Below are 24,235 nucleotides of genomic sequence, written 5' to 3' on the forward strand. Positions count from 1 at the left end.
CCCACATTGCTAAGATTTCCCTGTAATTCTGCAGAATGGCTTCAATTCTGGGGTCATGCAGAGATGAAATTTCCTGGGGGAAAATTTGACCATTTAAAAAATCAAGTTTTCCATGCGTTGCCTTTTAGTTTGCTACAGAAGAATAATGTTCCAGGGAAAGGAGGAATAAGGCCTCCAGGGACAGGAAGTCCGAGCTAGGAGCAGCCGTTGACAACACTTGACAACTTGGAGAAACCAAGGAGATACAAAGCCAGAACCCACAGACAATCTTTCAGCAAGTCCCGTCAGTGTTCCTCTCAAATATATCCGCAGTCTAACACCCAAGCACTGCCACTCTGGCCTTCAGTTCTCCCCTTGACTACAATGGCTCCTAAGCCATGTCTTTGGCCACTGATGCGAAGAGCTGACTCATTTGAAAAGACCCTGATGCTGGGAAAGATTGGGGGCAGGAGGAGAAGGGGACGACAAAGGATGAGACGGTTGGATGACATCACCAACTCAATGGACATGGGTTTGGGTAGACTCCGGCAGTTGGTGATGGATAGGGAGGCCTGGTGTGCTGCGGTTCATGGGGTCGCAAAGAGTCAGACACGACTGAGCGACTGAACTGAATTGAACTGAACTGAAGCCATGTCTTACCATGCTGACCTCCCTCCCTCCTGGAGAGGAGGAAGCTAGAGGAGCGTAGTGCTAGAGAAGATTGGCAGGGCCAGCTGGTCTTGGGTGACCCTTGAAAGCCACATGAGGAGTTTGGATTTTTTTCTGAGTGAGATGGGAAACCACTCAGAAAACTGAAAACTGTGAATTTGTGATCTGGGAAATAACATGATTCTCTAAAAAAAACACTCTGGTTGCTGAGTGGGGAGTTGGCTGTAGTAGGAGCCAAAACAGGGAGACCAGCCTGGAGGCTGGGGCTGCTATAGCAGAAGTGAACTAAGACCCTGAGGCTGTCTTGTTTTGCCTTGAAAATTCCAGTCTCCTTCCTACCCCTTTGTTCTTCCATGCCTTTGGTCTTGAATAGTGTTTTCCCAGATCATCAAATGCCTCGTTCTCTCCATTTATTCCTGCCTTCACTTAGGTGTCACCTCCACAGAGGCTTTCACTGACTCTTGTGTCTTGTGACTGCTCCCATCTCTGCTCGTCATTCTCCGTCCTCTCACCCCTTCCTCCTATTATTTATTACTATCTGGTATTTTTACATAGTATAATCTTTGGTTGTTGTTTCGTCTATCTTTTCCTCAAGAGTTTACATTCAATGGGAGCAGGGACCTTGTCTCTCTTCTTTGCCTGACATGAGCAAACATAACAGGGACTCAAAAAATATTTGCTCTGTGCATGGGTGAGTGGATCGATGGATGATGAATACATTTATCTGTTTATAGCAAGTCTGAAACAAATAAGATCAAGTTATAATTCTTAAAAAATGCTTATATTTTCAGAAAAGGGAAATAATGTAATAAAAGCACTGAAGATTTCTGGTATATGATCATTATTCATTTTTACTGAGGATTCATTATATTCTAGGCAGTACTGTGAGTTTTACTTAGTTTGTCTGATTTAATCCTTCAATAGCCTTAAGAAGTAGATGTTATTATCCTGATTTTTAGACAAGGAAACTGAAATTTGGACAGCTACCCATTGTGGACTCAGGAACACTTGTAAATTCATTGCCTTTCAATCCCGAGAAGCCCTTGGAAAGTGGCTTTTTAGCCTTGAGAAAGAAGAGTTGCGGATAGGCTTGTTTAAAAGCCAAGAAGTTGTTATAGTTTTAAAACCTAAATTGGACTTGGTGTCAGCTGATCTGACAACCTTCCCTTTTTTTAATCCCAGGTAATCCGGTAATCTCCCAGTGATGAGTAGAGCATGTACACGCCATTAATGCTGGGTGCAATTAGACGCAGCTGCCTCAGCCTCAGGTGCCCAGCAGGAAGCCATAATTGACAACACGGATCTGAGTGGGGCAGCATGGTCACTCACAGGCTGGTCACCTTGCCCATCCATCTTCCTCATGGAACCTGCTGCACTGATTTACTGCTCAGCTCTTCTCTGACCAATGACTAATACCCTGGACTGGACATTCCTATGTCCAATTCTGTTCCTAACCCAGATGATTGCTGAGGTGAGTTATAAACACCTCACTGAATCTCACCTGAAAAGTTAAACAGAATTCCCTCTCTATTCTTCACTCCCAATATGGGTGAAAAACAGTGAAAATCACTTAGTCATGTCCTACTGAAGCCTACCAAGCTCCGCTGTCCATGGAATTCTCCAGGCAAGAATACAGGAGTAGGTAACTATTCCCTTCTCCCAACGGGGAGGGAATCTTCCTGACCCGGGGATTGAACTTGGATCCCTTGCATTGCAGGCAGATTCTTTACCATCTGAGCCACCAGGATAATATCCCCAAAATATGTGAAGCTTTTCATAGGAAGGATGTGTGTAGAGTCAAATGTAATATTGTGAGTCTCAAATTCAGAATTTAAAAAGGCACTGGGAGAAGTAAATATTTGCAGATTTACTGCATCCTTAACAATACAGCCCTAATATGATCACTTTTATTTTCATCAAAAATTTTTATTTTGTTTCTAACCATAGAGATAAGAAATATCCCCTGTCAGAAAATACTGGCTATGTACAATTTTGTTATAATTTTAGGTTACCCACAATTGGAATTTGGCACTTATATTTATCCTTTTGAATATTAATAAGAAAGTTTGCATTTCTATCTAGTATCCTAATAACATTAGCATATCTCCCCTCCACCCTGCACCGCCTTGTATGAATTAGAGACCAACTGATTCACCTGTTCTCATCTTTAGTGATTTTTTTTTCTAAAGATTTTGTCATCAAGGAGTTACCTTTTATAAAGATTTGGCATCTTTTGGGGTTTTTTTGCTCCTCTTTCATTAGGAAAACAATGATGGAATCTTTTCAGAAATACACACTAATCTGTAGGAAGACAGTCTTAGAAGCAATTTGTTCAAGAACAGAGATTGTGGTCTATGCAGAAAAATGTACCAAGATCTCTTTCCAGGGTAAATTAGGAGGATATGTGGGTCTAATCCTGCACATCTAATGGGTACAAAGCTTTCTTTTACTTCAGGGCCTGAGGCTGTTTACAAATAAACACAGACCAAGGTGATATTCTGCCCGATAGCACTGTAAGGGGAACTACAGAGTCTTTTGGTTAATGACCTATTTGAAATAATACACCACCACACATACACTTGATTTAGGGAGAATGCAATGCCAAGTTGGGTGGGCCAGTACTGAGTACTATGATTTCCAAAGAATGGGAACCAGAAACACTAAAGCCATACTTTCTCAGAGCTATAAGAGAAGGGACTTCTAGCGATGAGCCCCCATGAAAAAGGCTCCCCTGGCTCCAAGGCCCTAAGCACAGCCCTGGGAACCATTAGAGAGGGGTTCTGGCAGATCTCAGCTGACACATGAGTGAATGGCAGGAGGCAAGGGAAGGAAGCTGGGGCCCACCCTAAGTCAGACTTCAGAGATGCAAGGCCATTATACACACGCGTGCGTGCGTGCACACACACACACACACACGCACACACACCACTAACTGTCTCGAGGAAGGCACAGTTCACATTTTAATGTTAAGCAAATATCATAACAGTAAATTGTCCCCTCTTCTCATAGAGATGGAAAAGATGAAAGCTCTTTAAAAGGAACAAAGAAATAGAGACCTTAACTCCCAGATCTGAAGGTGCTCTGTGAATGATCGGCTGATGGGCATGATCAGCTTTTGGTTTCACTGTATTTGCTTTGCTTCAAGGAGCTCTGAGCATGTTACTTAGCATACCTCTGCAGGGAAGGTATATCAGAAAAGGGCCAAGGTGGAAGGATGAAGTACATTTCTAAGTTAATCAATTTTCCTTTTTAAAATCACCACCTCTCCCCACGCCCAGCATCAGCAACTCTTGGTCTGCTCCCACAGCTCTCAGCCAGGCTCGGTCAAGCCCAGATTCACTACCTTCACCCTTCACATTGGTGGTCCCCAATCCAGTGGTGCTTCCCCCCTGGATGTTCTTATGGCTGAATATTTCCTGTCATCCAATAGCAGCTAAAATGTCACCTCCTGAGAGAGACCCTCCCTGACCACACTGTTTAAAATTTACTTTTTTATTCCTTGTTTATAAGGTATTCCTTGTAAATACCTTATTTTTCTCATTGCCCCTTTTATAACCTGAAACTCTTTTTCAGATATTTTATGCTTCTTTCCCCCTTTGAACATAACACTTTTGTACAAGGGACCATTTATTCTTTATCACCATCCTCCCCTCAGCTCAGTGAGTGGCATGTAGAAAATATTCAATAACTATTTATGAAAGAATGAAAAGACTTAGCTGGAGTCCCACCTTTTCTGTGTCAGTCCACAGTAGTCTTTCCTTCTGGGAAATAAGGCTTCTGAATTGAGTTCTGCATCCACATTGTATAGTACTTCATTATGGGATCTTGAGAGTACAATGATCATGTCATCTTACCTCATTTACATGCTATGTGGATTAAGGACCAGATTTTCTACTCTTCTTTTTTCCATCCCCCAAGCATAGATCTAGATTCACTTGTCTTGAAGCTGATGTAACAAAAATGTTACCTCTGGGGAGAACAGTCCTTTTCCCAGAGCGGTCCTTCCCTCATAAAGCCCTCTAGAAAGCTACAGACCTAGTATGCAGATACTGCTCTAAGGACATGGTGTAAAACCCCAGGCCTTAGGTTCAGTGTCAGGAGTAAGCTGTCACCTTCAGGAGAACAGGTTTGGCTGTGGAAGTCTTGAACTTGGTATAAATTTTGTTCATTTCAGGCATACTGTGAAAAATCTAAATAGCTCTAAATTAAGGGCTGATTGTAAATTACTACAGATTTCCTCCTGTTGCTTTCAGATTATTTGTTTAAAAGGGTCTGGTAAATACCAGATCTTTATTATGATGACAAATGTCCTGCCAAAAGAAGAGGGAAAAAACTCTTTCAAAATTGTTCTGCATGGAAATGCAGGTGACTTTGACCAGCAAAGCAAACTACCGCCTACCCCAGGCAGCCTGTCACTTCTAAGTTTTGGAAAGAGCTCTTTTTAAGATTAGAACTTCCTTTCAAAATTGCTCTAAGAAGCCAACACTCGTCATCTTGCTAACATTTGCTCTGTGTTGTCAATCTTTGATGGTCAGTAATATGACCCCCAAATGCCAAAATCCGAATAAATAATTCAGGCATCAAACTTTAGAATATATACTTGATTCTTGAAGACATAGAGTCCTACCACCTCTGAGATACTTTGACTAGGATGAGGCAGAAAGAAGATAACAGTGTACAAAATGAAAGAAAAAAAAGGCATTTAGTTGAGCATTTGAGCATCAACTCTAGATTTCCAATTCAGTCAACATGGGAACTCACAGACCTGGCTCAATTTTAACTTGAAAAAAAAACAGCAAAAGGAAAGAAACATTAGTTTTGCAGCGTTAATCATGCAAGATATCCTAAAATCTCAGTTCTATGAACTGTTTTCAAGACTTTATGTTTTGCTCTATAGACAGCATCACACACAGGCACACATACCACCACCACTGCATGTCTCAGACATCAGATTAATATCTCACTACCAGTAACTCTGATCAGTTCCTAAACAACTTTTGCTCTGGAGATTCCCTCAAGGAATCCAAGTTGAGTTTTACTTTGAAAACATTAACACGGTCTTGTATCCCTATGAAATAAAGCTTTGTGCTGAATGGATATATAATAAAAATGAAGTAATAGAAAAAAATAACAATTGTACTATCTTTGAGCACTGCTATAAACTGAATTGTATTCCCTTGAAATATGTAAGTTGAAGCTCTAACTACCAATGTGTCTATATTTGAAGATAGGGCCTATAAGGAAGCTATTAGGGCTTCCCTGTTGGCTCAGATGATAAAGATTCTACCAGCAATGCAGGAGATGTGGGTTTGATCCCTGGGTGGGGAAGATCCTCTGGAGAAGGAAATGACATCCTATTCCAGTATTCTTGCCTGGAGAATTCCATGGACAGAGAAGACTGGAGGGCTACAGTTCATGGGGTTCACAAAGAGTCAGACATGACTGAGTGACTAACACTTTCACTTTTTCAGAAGGAGGTTGTTGTTCAGTTGCCCATTCATGTCTGACTCTTTGCGATGCCATGGATTGCAGCATGCCAGGCCTCCCTGTCCATCATCATTTCCTGAAGTTTGCCCAAGTTCATGTCCACTGCACAGGTAATGCCATTCAGCCATCTCATCTCCTAATGCCCTCTCCTCCTTCTGCCCTCAATCTTTCCCAGCCTGAGGGACTTTTCCATTGAGTCGGCTGTTCGCTGCATCAGTTCAGTTCAGTCACTCAGTCATGGTCAACTCTTTGTGACCCCATGGACTGCAGCATGCCAGGTTTTCCTGTCCATCACCAACTCCCGGAGCTTGCTCAAACTCATGCCCATCAAGTCAGTGATGCCATCCAACCACCTCATCCTCTGTCGTCCCCTTCTCCTCCTGCCTTCAATCTTTCCCAGCATCAGGGTCTTTTCCAATGAGTCAGTTCTTCATATCAGGTGGCCAAAGTATTGGAACTTCAATTTCAGCATCAGTCTTTCCAATGAATATTCAAGGTTGATTTCCCTTAAGATTGACTGGTTTGATCTCTTTGCTGTCCAAGGGACTTCCAGGAGTATTCTCCAGTACCAGAGTTTGAAAGCATCAATTCTTTGGCATTCATAAGGAAGCTATTAAGGTTAAATAAAGCCATAGGGTGGGGTCTTAGTCCAATAAATCTGGCATCCTTAGAGGAACTAACGTTATTTTAAGAGATACCAGATAACTTGCTTCTCTCCTCACACACAGAGAAAAGGTCACATGAGAACTCAGCAAGAAGGCTGGCACCTGCAAGCCAAGAAGAAAGGTTTCACCAGAAACCAACCTTGACATCACATTGACTTTAGACTTCTAACCTTCCAGAACTGTGAGGAAATAAATTTCTATTACAGCACTCAGTCAGCAGTATTCTGTTATGGGAGTCTAAGCAAACTAAGACAAGCACTCACTATTGCTTGAGACTGAAAGTCACTCAGTCATGTCTGACTCTGCGACCCTGTGGATTATACAGTCCATGGAATTCTCCAGGCCAGAATACTGGAGTGGGTAGCCTTTCCCTTCTCCAGGGAATCTTCCCAACGCAGGGATTGAATCCAGGTCTCCTGCATTGCAGGCAGATCCTTTACCAGCTAAGCCACAGGGGAAGCCCAAGAATACTGGAGTGGGTAGCCTATCCCTTCTCTAGTGGATCTTCCCATTAGTTATTACCAAATATTTCATATGCATTATCTTTTTTAATCTTCATAATAAACCCTGTGAGTTAGGCACTATTGTTATCCTCATTCTAAACATGAGGAAACTGAGACACCATAAAAGTGTTATGTAACTTGCCCAAAGACCCACACATAGAGTCAGACCTTTCTGACTCCAGATGGTGTTAGAATAATAAATGAAAATAAATATCTTGAAGATATATCAAGGCTTAAAATTTTATTATGACTCACATGTGTCATTTATTCCTTCCATTGATGTTCTTGGATTTTTGTCAATTGTGCTAAATTGTACTTAACTTGCATTAATAATCTCCATCGAAATTAACCAGCATAATGAGCTCATAATGCTCACATTTAATCAATATCCACTAGGGAACAGTTACATTATCATTTTTCTCACACTGTTTTGCCTTTATGGACAGTGTAGTCTGTTATTGAGTATAAAGTAGTAGGTGGGTTTAAATCTTTTTATTAAGCAGTGCTGTCAAGTACTATAGTTATAGTTGCAAGTCTTGACTCATCTGGTGGGAAATGTGCTCTGGGTTCTAAGAAGTCTGTTCCTTAATGCATATAATTTAATGGGAGGAACAAGATGATCAAGAAAAATGTCTTGAAATATCTATTTTTATTTAGTGTACCATTTATTTTCCAAGAATACCAATGAGTTATATAGATTATATACATAGAGCACCCATGGAAAGTAGGAGACCTGAGAATGTAATCTATTGGCAGGACACCAGAATGGTGATGGATAAACCCAGACTTGGAGTTATGCACATATTGGCTCCATTTATAGTGTTACTACTTACCAATAGTGTAGCCCAGACAAGTTATTTAAACCCTCTCTATCTCAGTTTCATTATGTATAAAATGCAAATAATATATCAACCTCCAAAATTGATTATTTGAATTAAATGGAATGATGTTTATAGAGAGCTCAGCATCTTGCCTGGAAAGTACTGTATGTTCAGTAAATGTTAGCCATAGTTATTGACATCTGAATCAGGTGGATTTGTCTTTCACACTTTATTTATGTAATCATTCAGCATCCTGGAAAAACTTCGTTTTGGCTCATGGATGTAATCAAAACAGAACCTGTAGGCACATTCAAGGTACTTTCAAGCCATCAGAAGAAATAATATGGCAAGGGGGGGGTGGGGTGGAAACAGAGCTAGAAGTAGAAAAAAATCATTTTTCAAAATGAAGAACTGTTATTTTCTAGCTCCCCAGAGACTTGCTAACAATAAACAGCAAAAAGTAGGCGATGGTTGTACTTTACATAAGAGACAGCTATTTATAAAAGAGTTTTAAATGATATACAACAAACACTATCGGGTCAAATACAATAGGCAGAAGTGCAAGCCCGTCTGTAGTTAATACAGACGCCTTGAGAAGTACCACAGAAAGTCGCTAGAATGAGCTGGAACCCCAGTTACAGAGAACCCAGGCATTAGCACCAGCTAAAGGCCTGGGAAGCCCCAGGCTTAACAAACAGAAATTGGTCAGGTAGCAAACACATGCGGAGAAGGCAATGGCACCCCCCTCCAGTACTCTTGCCTGGAAAATCCCATGGATGGAGGAGCCTGGTAGGCTTCAGTCCATGGGGTCACTAAGAGTCAGACATGACTGAGCCACTTCACTTTCACTTTTCACTTTCATGCATTGGAGAAGGAAATGGCAACCTGCTCCAGTGTTCTTGCCTGGAGAATCCCAGGGATGGCGGAGCCTGCTGGGCCGCCGTCTATGGGGTCGCACAGAGTCGGACACGACTGAGGTGACTTAGCAGCAGTAGCAGCAGCAGCAAACACATGTAAGCCATGGCCCTCAGTGTGGCTGCTGTTGTCTGTTAGAGCCCAGGTGTCCTGACATCAGTAACCCCAGTGGGAGAGGACAGACTGGAAAAAGCCTTTAAAGGGTAAGGTCAGAAAGCCTAGCTCTGACTTAGATTATGTGGCGATGACAGTTAACTAATCCCCCAAATCTGTTTCCCCTTCATGGTCTGGAGTTGTGGCAACATACGCTGCACAGCCAGGAAGATAATTTCTTGGTCTCCTTTGCATCTTGGCAATGCCATGTTCCTGAGTTCTAGCTAATGGCAGGGGATGGGAGCGGGGCTGGTATGAGAAGTGATATGTGCCACTTCTAGGCCCACTCATAAAACCTCCCATACATGTGTCATGACACTATTCTCCTCCAGCCACCAGACAGAGAAACCGCTACAATGACCTTGGAAACTAAATGCTGAAGATTGCAAAAACTCCAAATACCTGAGTCCCTGAATGATGAGAAACATCCCTTCCTCCATACTCCCCATTTGCCTAAACTAATTCAGGACATTTTGTAAGCAAGAAACAAACTTCCATTGTGTGTGAGCCTTTACACATTTTAGAACCAGCTTGTTATAACAACTAGCATTATCCTAACAGCACAAATTATAAATACTTGGCATATGAATATTGCTAGAGAGAGAGAGCACAGGAATTTAAACACCCTTTCTTTTTCATTTTCTTTTTCTATTTTGATCTTTGCCTTCAATCCCTAAAAGCTGTAATTAGCATCAGAATATTGCCATTTTATTGAAATGTAGTGAGAATGAATGAACTGATACCTGACATATCACTCTGAGCTCCCTGGAGTAAAAAGTATAGTTAATTAAGTATGGAATATACACAATCATGTTTTAAGGTACCTGTTTAACACAAATCAAGTAGAAATCAATTATGCAAAACTTAAACTTATCTATAACCCAAGAATCCCAAGCCACCCCATTATGTACACAAGTGAGTATGAGCAGCATTATCTTGTACATTAAACAGGTAAAACTAGCTTTACTCTCTTTGAGTTGCCTTAATAACTAAGAGGCAGTAACTATGCGATAATAATCTCTTTCATACAAGTGTGAACTTTTAGGTTTGGTATTATCTAAACATATGTAAATCTTTCAACGCTGAATATTCATTGTAAAGATTAATGCTGAAGTTGAAGCTCCAATACTTTGGCCGCCTGATGTGAAGAGCTGACTCACTGGAAAAGATCCTGATGCTGGGAAAGACTGAAAGCAAAATGAGAAGGGAGCAGCAGAGGATGAGATGGTTAGATAGCATCACCAATTCAATGGAGATCAATTTGAGCAAACTCTGGGAGATAGTGGAGAACAGAGGAGCCTGGCATGCTGCAATCCATGGGGTATCAGAAGGTCAAACAACAAAATCTCTATACTCTTTCTGTCAAAGTTAGTGGCAACTTAACAGTGCTTCTGTGGTTGTTAGAGACAGCAGTACCACTAATGGTGTCTAAAGACTTCTGCACTGATTTTAAAGATTACAAGTATATTCTGAGCATGTTTCTAACTATTTTATAGTAATATCTGTTAAAGATGATCTTACATTTTGTTTGATCCAGGTTTCACAACAGAAGGCAAACGTATGGTAGCTTAAATTTAGGTGGAAGTCAGCCAAAATTGGAAGATGAAATATTTGTCACCTGATGATCTGAATTTAGGAAATTTCCCAATCTTAAAATTCCAGCTAAGTTTAGCACCAAGTCATTCAAGATGTATGCCTTCATGCCTATAGTTTCTTTACACTGTTATAATTCATAATACTTACTGTGCCCCTGAACTTAAAGCTGGGAATTCAAAAATGCCTAAGATACAGGCTTTGTCCTCAACAGAGCCAAAGCCTAATAGTGAAGACCATTGTATAAATATGTGACCATAGGGCACAGTAATATATCTAATTCAGTTGTGCACAATGTCTAAATGCCTCCCAAGCTCCATCACTGGATCATAGAGTACTATGGGATAGGAGCTAAGGTAAAATGTTGTATATTTTGCCATCTATGCTGCAAATTTAATTTGAGGCTTTAAGGTTAATGAGTTCACCTTAACTGTCCATTGTTCTATTTCAACCTGGCCAGCCATCATATGGCCCTTTCTTATGATCTGGAAATTTATGATGCTCCAGTGAAGATGCTGCCATCTTGAATTAGCTAAAATTCATGTCAGTTCTTAGAAGGGAAAAGTCTTATTTACATGACTTCTGGCCTTTGATCTACCACTCTACCAAAGTATTAAAATCCCAATGTCCCCTCCTGTGTTTCTTTTTCATATTCACACTGGGCCAGAAAGTGTTAGTGAGAATTTAGAAGCACTAAAGTAAGTGGTAGCCATCTGGCCTGGCCAACTTCTGAAAAACAAAATTCCTGTAGAAGATAAGGCCTTCTTTGGATGACACCTGTGCCCCAGGGAAATTGGCATATTATTATGAGCAGGGGGGAAAAGTCATTCTACCACATGGGAGTAATTGTTAGCAGGCAAGAGATCATGTAACACACAGCAACTGTGGATTTTAAGGGCAAGATTCCAGACCTTGATATAAGCCCAGTTGTCTGTCCAAGGTTAATGGGGTAATGTCCTCGCTTATTCTCACTTGGAGCTAAATTAACTTTGTAAACTCATAGGTTCTGTCTTTTGTCTATAGGAGTCAGGATTTAGTGTTCTGAAAGGGAACCAAAGGATTTAATGTTTAACGGTGTGTTTGTACCTCTTTTCAGCGGACTACGAACACATCTCCTTTTCCAACACACCTCTCTGAAAGGAGACCCAAAGAGGTGAGTCTTTGATGACAGCCTTTTTTACTTTGTTTAGAGAAACCTGTCAGGCATTGTGTTATGAGAATACCTGGCCTGCCTGCAGTTGTGCTTCCCCCAGGACTACTGCAGCATAAGGTTTAAATCATCGAGTTCCATGAGGCCGGGAGTGCTGCCCAGTATTTTTCACTGAGGCTCCCTTCTGTGTGTGTGTGTGTGTGTGTTAGTCGCTCATTCGTGTCTGACTCTTTGGGACCCCATGGACTGTAGCCCAGCAGGTTCCTCTCTCCATGGAATTCATCAGACAAGAACACTGCAGTTGGTTACCATTCCCTTCTCCAGGGGGAGGCTCCCTCTACAAGTCACCAAAATGGCTGTCAATTCTGTAAGAAAAGTCATTCAGATGAGTTTGGCCTTGTGGGCTGGGAAGGAGGGGGGACCCATCATGTGTCAAAGCAGGGAATTGATCGACTGCATTTTTACTTTATAACCAACTGTTTTGGCAGCCTGGAGGAGAGGGTCAGATGGTCTGTCCCATTGCTTGCTGCTGTCATCAGAGTGAAGGAGGCCAGCTTCAGTGACTGCAGTGCCACAGTCAACATCCGGTTGCTTGGGAGCAAACTGATTATCGTCAGGGAGCAGCAATGTACAACTATGAATTCTGTACAATATTTACAAACTGTCCCTTGTTCTGTGAAGATACTGGCCGAGATGACAGTGGATCTCCAGGACAAGTCCTTGAGAGAAGCAACTGCAGAGAAGCAGGTGTACTGACAGATCACTCACTGCCCAGTGATTCTGAAATGACCCGTGTCCACCTGCTCAGGTCAGTGCCATTTTTGCTTGTTGTAAAAACGTCCCTTTAACCACAGTTCAGAAATGCTAAGTCAGTATCCCAGAGTGATGGGAAGGCTTTACCTACTTTACATTCACCAAAAACATTTCCAGTACTGGGTGTAATCACACTGAAGAAAGGTAACCAAAAGATAGAGAACCTGAGGGGTCAGGAGAGCAAGTCTGATGCGGGACCTTTGTGCCTCAAACATTGAGGCTGCCATTGGTCCCGGATCTACTGTCTACAGAACGAGATCCATCCCCAGAGTTTGACATTTTAAGGAAATGTGTTAAAGTATTTCCTCATGCCATATTCTCACCTCTGGAAAGCTCACAGGCCTGTATACAAATAATTTCATCACTGTGCAACTAAGGTTAGTAATACAACCCAAGAATGGTGAACTTGTATGTGGGCCCTTCAATTTGGGTTGTTCATCATTGACACTCTGTCTAAACAAACGAAAACTCAGAATCAATTGGTCAATCCATCTGAAAATGGGATTGTAATGATGGTTATGTAAATCTATACCCCTGCTTTTAAAATATTATTGTATATTTACAATGTGAGGATTTTATGATATGTAAAATTGTGCCAGTAAGCATTAGTAATTATGTTTACAATAAACAATATTATTAAATAAAAATAAATAGCTAATCTGATATTTTCAGATATTTCAACAACTAGTTTGAATTAAACTTCATTCTTACCCAATCAGGGTAGGAAGAAATATGCCATTAATATACCCCATTTGTCATAAGAAATTATTTGTCAAAATCTGAGCTGGTTTATGTATAAATAACCATTTTTAAATCTAGATGAACATTTGTTTTCTAGTATCTCCAACTAAATATAGAATGTTTTAGATCTAGACAGCATAAATAAAAGCAAATATTTCAGTCATTGAGAAAGAATGAAATTAAGAATAAATTTCACAAATGACCACAGAATGACCATTCCTTTAAGTATAAGTTCAGTTCAGTTCAGTCACTCAGTCGTGTCCGACTCTCTGCGACCCCATGAATTGCAGCACGCCAGGCCTCCCTGTCCATCACCAACTCCCGGAGTCCACCCAGACCCATGTCCATCGAGTCGGTTATGCCATCCAACCATCTCATCCTCTGTCGTCCCCTTCTCCTTCCACCCCCAATCCTACCCAGCATTAGGATCTTTTCCAATGAGTCAACCCTTCGCATGAGGTGGCCAAAGTATTGGAGTTTCAGCTTCAACATCAGACCTTCCAATGAACACCCAGGATTGATCTCTTTTAGGATGGATTGATTGGATCTCCTTGCAGTCCAAGGGAATCTCAAGAGTCTTCTCCAACACCACAGTTCAAAAGCATCAATTCTGAGGCGCTCAGCTTTCCTCACCATCCAACTCTCACAACCATACATGACCACTGGAAAAACCATAGCCTTGACTAGACGTACTTTTGTTGGCAAAGTAATGTCTCTGCTTTTAAATATGCTACCTAGGTTGGCCATAACCTTCCTTCCAAGGAGTAAGCGTCTTTTAATTTCATGGCTGCAGTCACCATCAGCAGTGATTCTGGAGCCCAAAAAAGTAAAGTCTGACACTGTTTCCACTGTTTCCCCATCTATTTCCCATGAAGTGATGGGGCCAGATGCCATGATATTAGTTTTCTGAACGTTGAGCTTTAAGCCAACTTTTTCACTCTCCTCTTTCACCTTCATCAAGAGGCTCTTTAGTTCTTCACTTTCTGCCATAAGGGTGGTATCATCCGCATATCTGAGGTTATTGATATTTCTCCTGGCAATCTTGATTCCAGCTTGTGTTTCTTCCAGACCAGCGTTTCTCATGATGTACTCTGCATAGAAGTTAAATAAGCAGGGTGACAATATACAGCCTTGACGTACTCCTTTTCCTATTTGGAACCAGTCTGTTGTTCCATGTCCAGTTCTAACTGTTGCTTCCTGACCTGCATACAGGTTTCTCAAGAGACAGGTCAGATGGTCTGGTATTCCCATCTCTTTCAGAATTTTCCACAGTTTATTGTGATCCACACAGTCAAAGGCTTTGGCATAGTCAATAAAGCAGAAATAGATGTTTTTCTGGAACTCTCTTGCTTTTTCGATGATCCAGCAGATGTTGGCAATTTGATCTCTGGTTCCTCTGCCTTTTCTAAAACCAGCTTGAACATCTAGAAGTTCACGGTTCACGTATTGCTGAAGCCTGGCTTGGAGAATTTTGAGCATTACTTTACTAGCATGTGAGATGAGTGCAATTGTGAGGTAGTTTGAGCATTCTTTGGCATTGCCTTTCTTTGGGACTGGAACAAAGACTGACCTCTTCCAGTCCTGTGGCCACTGCTGAGTTTTCCAAATTTGCTGGCATATCGAGTGCAGCACTTTCACAGCATCACCTTTTAGGATTTGAAATAGCTCAACTGGAATTCCATCACCTCCACTAGCTTTGTTCGTAGTGATGCTTTCTAAGGCCCACTTGACTTCACATTCCAGGATGTCTGGCTCTAGGTGAGTGATCACACCATCATGATTATCTGGGTCGTGAAGATCTTTTTTGTGCAGTTCTTCTGTGTATTCTTGCCACCTCTTCTTAATATCTTCTGCTTCTGTTAGGTCCATACCATTTCTGTCCTTTGTCGAGCCTATCTTTGCATGAAATGTTCCTTTGGTATCTCTAATTTTCTTGAAGAGATCTCTAGTCTTTCCCATTTTGTTGTCTTCCTCTATTTCTTTGCACTGATCGCTGAGGAAGGCTTTCTTATCTCTCCTTGCTATTCTTTGGAACCCTGCATTCAGATGGGAATATTTTTCTTTTTCTCCTTTGCTTTTCACTTCTCTTCTCTTCCCAGCTATCTGTAAGGCCTCCTCAGACAGCCATTTTGCTTTTTTGCATTTCTTTTCCATGGGGATTTTCTTGATTCCTGTCTCCTGTACAATGTCACGAACCTCTGTCCATAGTTCATCAGGCACTCTGTCTATCAGGTCTAGTTCCTTAAATCTATTTGTCACTTCCACTGTATACTCATAAGGGATTTGATCTAGGTCATACCTGAATGGTCTAGTGGTTTTCCCTACTTTCTTCAATTTAAGTCTGAATTTGGCAATAAGCAGTTCATGATCCGAGCCACAGTCTGCTCCCGGTCTTGTTTTTGCTGACTGTATAGAACTTCTCCATCTTTGGCTGCAAAGAATATAATCAATCTGATTTCGGTGTTGACCATCTGGTGATGTCCACGTGTAGAGTCTTCTCCTGAGTTGTTGGAATAGGGTGTTTGCTATTACCAGTGCGTTCTCGTGGCAAAACTCTATTAGCCTTTGCCCTGCTTCATTCTGTACTCCAAGGCCAAACTTTCCTGTTACCCCAGGTGTTTCTTGACTTCCTACTGTTGCATTCCAGTTCCCTATAATGATAATTATTCAAAATTCTGATAAAATTATATACATAAATTTCTCTCATAGAAAGACAGTACTTAACTTTTTAAATTGAAATCTCTGTAAGCTATATGGCCTATTGCCCTAGGACTAGATGCCTTATACACAGAGGAGGGAAAAATATTCATCCATTTCAGCATAACTAAACTTTTTGATAAAAGAAAAATATCCTTATTTCTTTAATGTAACTTCTGTTTTCACTGGTTTGAAATAATAACCATAAAATTTTAAACAGCAGGAAGCCTTACAAAAGCCAATTATCATTCATTCAAGCTTTATGATCCTTGCCAGTTTATCTAAAACTAGTTCAAACCCAAAAGTAACTTTTCATAGAAAACTGCTGCTTTTCTTGTGATCTAGGAAATCAATCAACTCTTAAATACTATTTAATCTGTAATGTAAGGAAACCTCAATATCTCTAGGGGATTCATGGGAAGCAAATGGTGAACACCTAGAAGCCTCTATTTCATCTAATTACCCTTTATTATAATAAAAGCTTGAATGAAGTACTTTCAGATTTGAAATTACAAAATCATTTATTTCTACTATTTGCTGTTGTTCACTCATAGAGGAATTGATTTCATGTTGAATGATCTCACAATTCTTCTAAGGGGTAGAGGGATAACTGCTAATTTATTGTTATTGTTTGATCCTCACAACAATCTTTTAAGCCAGGTAATGTTATTATAAATGTTCAATTGATGGAGAAACTGAGACTTAATAAAGCTAAATATCTTGGCCAAGTTTATTACGCTAATAAGCACACAGACAGAATCCATACCCAGGACTGGGTTCTAGAGTCAGAGTTAACAATTCTCCAAGAGTAAGAGAAACTGAAAACCAAGGAGTCTCACATGAGCTCCTGTCCCAAGGAAAGCCTTCCAAAGGAAAAGATCAGACCAACATCGAGTTTGCACTGACTGAAGAACTGAGTTACTTGTAAACCTACAATGTAAATATCGTGCTATGAGAGAGTGGCTTTAAAAAATAAAAAAAAGGCTTTCCCCAAGGACTGGCTAGAAGGAGGATTCTCCAGGAACATGAGATGTACAGTCCGTGAATTTCAGCCCCAGATGAAGCAGTCTGTCCAGGACAGGACCTGGGTTAGGTTAATATTTTTGACCTGTCATTTACTATGGAAAATTCTAAATAGACCACAGATTCCAGCTGCTTCAGATGGGCTATTTTAATAAGAACATTGCACTCACAGACTGTCAGTTTCCTGACTGATAAACCTAAATGCAAATAGTGTCTCACACTGTTTGGAAGAAGCCAAGACCAAGCTGAACAGTATGTTTTGGCTGGGAACTCCCTAAACATTTTCTAGGAGCTCTTTCTTCCTGCTGGCAGAAGAAAACAAATCTAGTTGGGTATTATAAGATATTTTTTTTCTCCTGTTTAGCCTCAAAGAAAAATACACTTTCCTGAGAAATCTGAAATTATAACGTGCTCTTTTAGACATTGCCACATAATTTACACTTCTGGCAATGATTCTCCCAGCAACCACTTGGGATACATTTTCATTCAGCACATTGGCACTTTTATGTAATTCTGGTAAAGGTCTTATTCACTGGGATAACTGTGGCAACTCACTGTCCTTTGGTTGTCCCACCTGGACTATTTGTTGAATGGCTTGAATTGCTGAGTGACTGGATAACCGTGTTACCCGTGAAGCGCATTAGTTGGAGGTGAAACACAGATGATTATATTTAAGGGCCCATTAAGATTTAGCAAGGCAGAAGCTGGGTCATTCTTCTCGCATTGGCCAGATCCTTCAAAGCTTTCTGTTTCTCCATGTTGATACTTGGCCAATCTTGTCAGTCTGGTGACAATGGAGAAAAAAAGGAAAAAAAATGAAATGCTGTTAATAGGATTATACGATTTGGGGAATAGAATGTTGTTACAGATAATTAATTTTGAAAGCTGATTTTGCTTTAGTGAAAACAAGCTCAATCCATTACACCAGAGGCCGTAGTGCCAAACATAATCATTTCTAGCTTGAAAGATGTGATTGCTTTTTAATGTGGAAATTTCACAAAATTACAAAGAGGAAAAAAAAAAACTAAACTCCTTTCATGCAACAAAGTCACTTTGGGATGTAGGTTACAATGCCCTGACAGTGTCCAGATACCCTGACCACATCGCAAATCACAAAGGTGGATCCATTTGATTTACACCATTTCTCAATTGTGTTTCTCTTATGCCTCTGAAATAGCCTAAGAGTTTCTTTACCAAAATAAATAGAAAGTAAAAATAATCTAAATACTGGAAGTTTGCAGGGTCAGGCAAGGATAAGCTAGATAGGGGAAACAAATACAGGTAAAGAAACATAGTATGTAGACCTGTGTGTGTGTGTGTGTGTGTGTGTGTGTGTGTGTGTGTGTGTATGTGTGTGTACGAGAGAGAGAAAGAGAGAATTTTCCTTTACCAAAGCAGTTTTATTTGCTCATTCCAGTTTGACCAACCAAATCCTGTTATTTAAACCTGTTCTAATAATTTAATCTGGTGCTTTGCTGTCACCAGGTTCCATACCATTTTCTTTTCTCCCCTATACCTTGGGGGATTTTAAAGGAAATTAAAAACTCATCAAATCAATTTTTAATGTGCTCATACAATATGGCTGAGATTAACGAAATGATGATGGCTAGGTTTTCACTCTGCCATCATTTATCAGACACTATAATTCTTTGTTACTATAAGGAGTATGTCAAGGTTGTATATTGTCACCCCACTTATTTATATCATGTGAAATGCCAGGCTGGATGAAGCACAAGCTGGAATCAAGACTTCCGGGAGAAATATCAATAACCTCAGATATGCAGATGACACCACCCTTATGGCAGAAAGTGAAGAAGAACTAAAGAGTCCCTTGATGAAAGTGAAAGAGAGAGCGAAAAAGTTGGCTTAAAGCTTAACATTCAGAAAACTAAGATGATGGCATCCGGTCCCATCACTTCATGGCAAATAGAGAGGGAAACAATGGAAACAGTGGCTGACTTTATTTTGAGGGGCTCAAAAATCACTGCAGATGGTGACTTCAGCCATGAAATTAAAAGACACTTGCTCCTTGGTAGAAAAGTTATGACCAACCTAGACAGTATATTAAGAAGCAGAGACATAACTTTGTTGACAAAGGTCCATCTAGTCAAAGCTATGGTTTTTCCAGTAGTCATGGATGAATGTGAAAGTTGGACTATAAAGAAAGCTGAGCACTGAAGAATTGATGCTTTTGAACTGTGGTGTTGGAGAAGACTCTTGAGAGCCACTTGGACAGCAAGGAGATCCAACCAGTCCATCCTAAAGGAAATCAGCCTTGAATGTTCATTGGAAGGACTGATGCTGAAGCTGAAACACCAACACTTTGACCACCTGATGCAAAGAACTGACTCATTGGAAAAGACCCTGATGCTGGGAAAGCTTGAAGGCAGGAGGAGAAGTGGACAACAGAGGATGATGGTTGGATGGCATCACCGACTTGATGGACATGAATTTGAGCAAGCTCTGGGAGTTGGTGATGGACAGGGAAGCCTGGCATGCTGCAGTCCATGCGGTCACAAAGAGTCAGACACAACTGAGCGACTGAACTGAACTGATTTGAATACAAAATGAAATTCTCAGAAAACAGTTGGTGGGACAAGGAAAAAGTGTTTCTACTGGTAAGAAGAAAAAAAAAAAATATATATATATATATCACTAAGTTGAGAATGATCAAAAGTTACACTATGTTGAAGAGAGTTGAATGTCCATTGTGTGGAATGCATCTCTCCATTCTTCAACTAGGCTTTCATCCCTAGCTGGGGAGGGTGGTGCCATAGTAGGGAATACAGCCATGACAATGTAGAAGCATTTTTCAGAACCTTGGATAGAAATGACATATACCCCATGAAATCTTTTTGTCCTAACAGTAATTGGTTGTTATTTTTTTGTCTGCACATTCTGAGTACATGTCATCCTGTTCTTTTGTGACTGGCAGGGGAAAAACAGGTGAAGAAGCCATATGACTGCAGTGCTCCTTGCAAAAGTTTGGCCAACAAAATTACTATGGCATCTTCAGGAGCCAGCATAAAAGAACACAAATCTAAGCATTAAGGGAACTGGGACACTGAAAGGGAAATGTGCTGGCCTTTTGTTAGAGTGAAATTTAGGGGAAATAAGTTGGGAGTCTGAAAAACAAAGCAAGGCTACAATGTCCAGCTTTATTTAGGTAAATCCCGGTTAGCTCCTGGCAGTTCCACTTGGTGCACCACTCATTTAGTACTCAGGCCAACTCACTTTAGTTCATTGAATGACTACTATCTTCCACCTATTTCATGTACTTATTTAATCCTCATGAAACCTTGAGATAGCTATTCTTATCCCACTTTGCAGAAGGAGAAATTGAGATGCAGGGATTTAAGGTACCCCAGATGCATCCACTGCAGAGCCCATATAATCCCACTACTTGTTGTTTATTCTACCACCAACTTCACTTATGGCAAAAGCCTATTGATTCTTGGGACTGAGGACTGGTCTTATTCAATGATATGGAATCTAGTTAAGTCTCCAATCTAGTTAAGTCTAGATATGGAATCTAGTTAAGTCTTGGTTATGAGACTTTGAGGAAAGGGTTTGGAGATCTTCAGATGAAAGAAAAACAAAGCATAACTTTCTTTAATCAAATATATATTTGATATGACATGTGCTGGTGGTTATATAGGTTTGTTCAGCATATAAGTCTTTGAGACCTTCATCTCTATGTTCTTGGTACCTAGTATAATGCCTGGCACATAGTGGTTATCCAATGAATATTGGTTGAAATTAACTGTGGGATTCATAGTTCTAGGAATAAATCAGGAAATTTAATAAATTATGCAGAAATGATATTTCACATTTATTTCTTCATTTCTAAAGTTGTCTTGTCTGAGGTGATTCTAAAATATTTATCTATATTTTACTCTTTTATGGTATGATGACAAGGCTTTGTAAAATGACATATCTCATTATGTTCCTTTTTAAAAGGTGAACTAAACATGCCCCTACATCAATATTCCCATAATAAATGTCTTATAGAGTATTGATTAATGGCTTCTTTGGTTTAAAAAAAAAAACAGGTTTCTTCTTGGATTTCAGTTGTTGCTTAGACTGCGCAGTCTATACAGGAAAAAAGAAAAAAAACTGCATGAAACCAGACTCCAAGCTCAGAGGGCATGCATGCACACTGTACCAGAAATCATACTATTCCAGTCCAAATGTACTAAATCCTCCTGTAATGTGTGGTCAAGGAGTTAAGTTCTAAAGGAAATGCCTAACGTGGAAACCATATCTGTCTGTCTCCTTCAGCCTCTGAGCCTTTCTGACAGAACTCTGCAGAGGAAGGTGTTTCAATGCTTCACCCAGGAATGATAGCCTCACCAAGTGCTTCGAAGGAGTCATACAGTTAGGGCCAAGTTTGGGTTTGGAAAAGAGAGGAAGCAAACTGACTCTGTGGTTTGTTATGAGATCCTAGGAGGAGCTTTGAGCGTTACAAAGAGTCTTTCCTCTTCCAACCCTTCCAACCTCCTCCTCACTCCCTTCTGGCTTTCATTCTTTCTCGCAGAAGCTTGGCAGTAGGCAGAATGAGAAAGTTTAGCTGGGAAAAGGACCCTTCCGTTCAGGTCTCCATTGCATGGCCTATGACTGCAGCCCCAACAGTAGATTGTGAAACTAGAAGCCCTCTGTCATTGAGTCTGTCTTACCAAGAGGAAAAACTGCTTTGTGTGATGACTTTATGGCAAATGCTGGCAAAAGCTTTGCCCTGCATACTGAAAGAGAGACATTTCTAACCATAGCTCATGAACCACACATATTTACTCTGGCACATGCCCACTATTTGTTCATAGGCTCTCTGTCTCTACTAATGCGTTCCAATTTTGGAGGCTAAATCATTGCCAGTAGTTTCCAGGACATTCCGCTAGGCTAAGCAAAATTGCCCTAAGCAGTAGTCAGAAACCACTGGAGTAGTATTGTAAATACAGACTATTTGCAGAAAATGAAAGATAGCAAACATCTTATCGTTTTTGTGCTGCAGAATTCCATGGGTCATATCTTGCAGAGAGTCATGCAAGGCACTAACAAGAAACTAGAACAAGGTACGAAGGCTTTCATCTCCGCTAAAACTCAGAAACTGTGCCTGAAACCACTTGGAAAGTTGGTCACAATCTAACACAGCTTTAACACTTTAACACTTCTGAACACTATTCAAGAGTCATGCTAGAGATTAGATACAGCCTAAAACCTGGAGCAGCCTTTTGTCTGGTGTGGATTTTAAAATGAGCATAAGATCTGAAAACAGTGAGCAAGGTATCTCTGCATTCAGTGATAGCCATCCCATCACCATGTGAGTCTTTCCCTCGGGCCTAATGATGACCGAATGGGTGATGTGGAACCAGGTTGATTCCAAGATCTGGGATAACTGGGGAATTCTGCATTTGTAATAAAACCTCCCAGCACTGTTGAGCTGCCTTTTACCTTATCTCACCTCTGGCAGGAACTGAGGAAAGGCTACATTACATGATATTGCTTCTCAATCCATATCTCTTTTGCCTGTTTTCTATTGGATTTGTTTCTAACCAAAGCAAAATTTTTGCTTATCCAAGAATTTTAATAATAAATAAGAGTGTGTGTTATACATTCAACAACTTTGATATCGATGCGTCAATGTGACCATGTCTGTGTTTGAAAAGAGGAAGGAAGCTCACTCCAAAAGCAAGTGCTCAGTATCCACTAGTATTCTTTTGAGGTGGCTAAGCAGATTCTTGAAGTACTTATACATTTTACAATACCTCTTGAGGGCTATTGAAACAAGTCTGTTTCATCCTAAGGGTGAAGCAAAATTAAGTTGAAATAAGCCCCAATTAAAACTCCATGTGTTGGGTTACGAGACAGAGGAAGCATATCCATATCGCTATCCATGTGTATTCTGTTAACATTTCAGGCATTTTAACTTTGGGTAGTGGATGGCATGAGGGGGACTAGGTAGGAACAAGATCACCACATCAAACTGATAGTGGGGTAGAAGGAACATTTGACACCTCCCGCCTTTTCTGCCCCTTGTCTGTTTTTAATTTTGCTAAATCATTCCCGTCTGGAGATTGTATATTTTAAGTTTCCTCTCCAAGCAACACAGAGGTATAGTGTCAGAGAGCCTGATCTCAAAGCCAGGCAAAGTGATGTGAGAGCTGTAAAGGCCCCAAGCCACAAGAAAGACAGAAAAGGAATGGGGTGGGGTTCTGACTAAAATGACATTAGCCTTCAGGGTGTATGCAGTAACTGGGAAGATGGCACTGGGAGACATAACCTTTCTCTCATGAAGAGTGTAAGACTTTTTGTATGTTTGTGTTTTAAAAAGTTAATATCCCTTTGAAAGTTCTAAAGGTGACTTTCTGGCAAATGTGAACTACCATGAAATTTTACTGGAAAGAGATTCCAAGGCAAGAGACTTCAAAGTGAAATTTGTCCATTATAAATATGAAGGTAATAGAAAAGGGAGGAAAACTGGTGACAGAACCTAAAATGTGTTTTACACATGTGCACATGCATAGAAACATCAAGTGGATAGAACCCGTCAATAGTAACTTTAAGAAAAAAAAAATTACCCTGAATCCTAAAACCACTCCCGAGTCATGTAGATCTGTCTAAGGTGACTTCAAATTCACACGATCTGAGTGTTGGTATTTACATGTACATTTCTAAAACATATCTATAAGATGGGAATGATAATAGTTTCATCTATAGCAAAAGTATGGACTTCCCTGGTAGCTCAGCTGGTAAAGAATCCACCCCGCAATGCAGGAGACGCTGGTTCGATTCCTGGGTTGGGAAGATCCCCTGGAGAAGGGATAGGCTACTCATTCCAGTATTCTTGGGCTTCCCTGGTGGCTCAGACAGTAAAGAATCTGCCCGCAGTGCAGGAGACCTGGGTTCGATCCCTCGGTTGGGAGGATCCCCTGGAGGAGGCCATGGCAACCCACTCCAGTATTCTTGCCTGGAGAATCCCCATGGACAAAGGAGCCTGGCGGGTTACAGTCCATGGGGTCGCAAAGAGTC

General features: G+C 40.7%; 1 long non-coding RNA gene across 1 annotated transcript in view; it reads left to right on the forward strand.

Annotated features, from left to right (window-relative positions):
* Positions 1 to 24,235, forward strand: part of LOC145522681 (uncharacterized) — a 275,846-nt gene that overhangs the window by 225,669 nt on the left and 25,942 nt on the right. Inside the window, exons 10-12 of the long non-coding RNA XR_014066094.1 lie at positions 1,831 to 2,119; positions 11,882 to 11,938; positions 12,424 to 12,743. This is a non-coding gene — a long non-coding RNA (uncharacterized LOC145522681). The remainder of the gene's footprint in view (positions 1 to 1,830; positions 2,120 to 11,881; positions 11,939 to 12,423; positions 12,744 to 24,235) is intronic.

Source organism: Giraffa tippelskirchi, chromosome 10 (genome assembly GCF_054371585.1).
Source record: "Giraffa tippelskirchi isolate mGirTip1 chromosome 10, T2T-mGirTip1v1.2.pri, whole genome shotgun sequence".
NCBI lineage: Eukaryota > Metazoa > Chordata > Mammalia > Artiodactyla > Giraffidae > Giraffa > Giraffa tippelskirchi.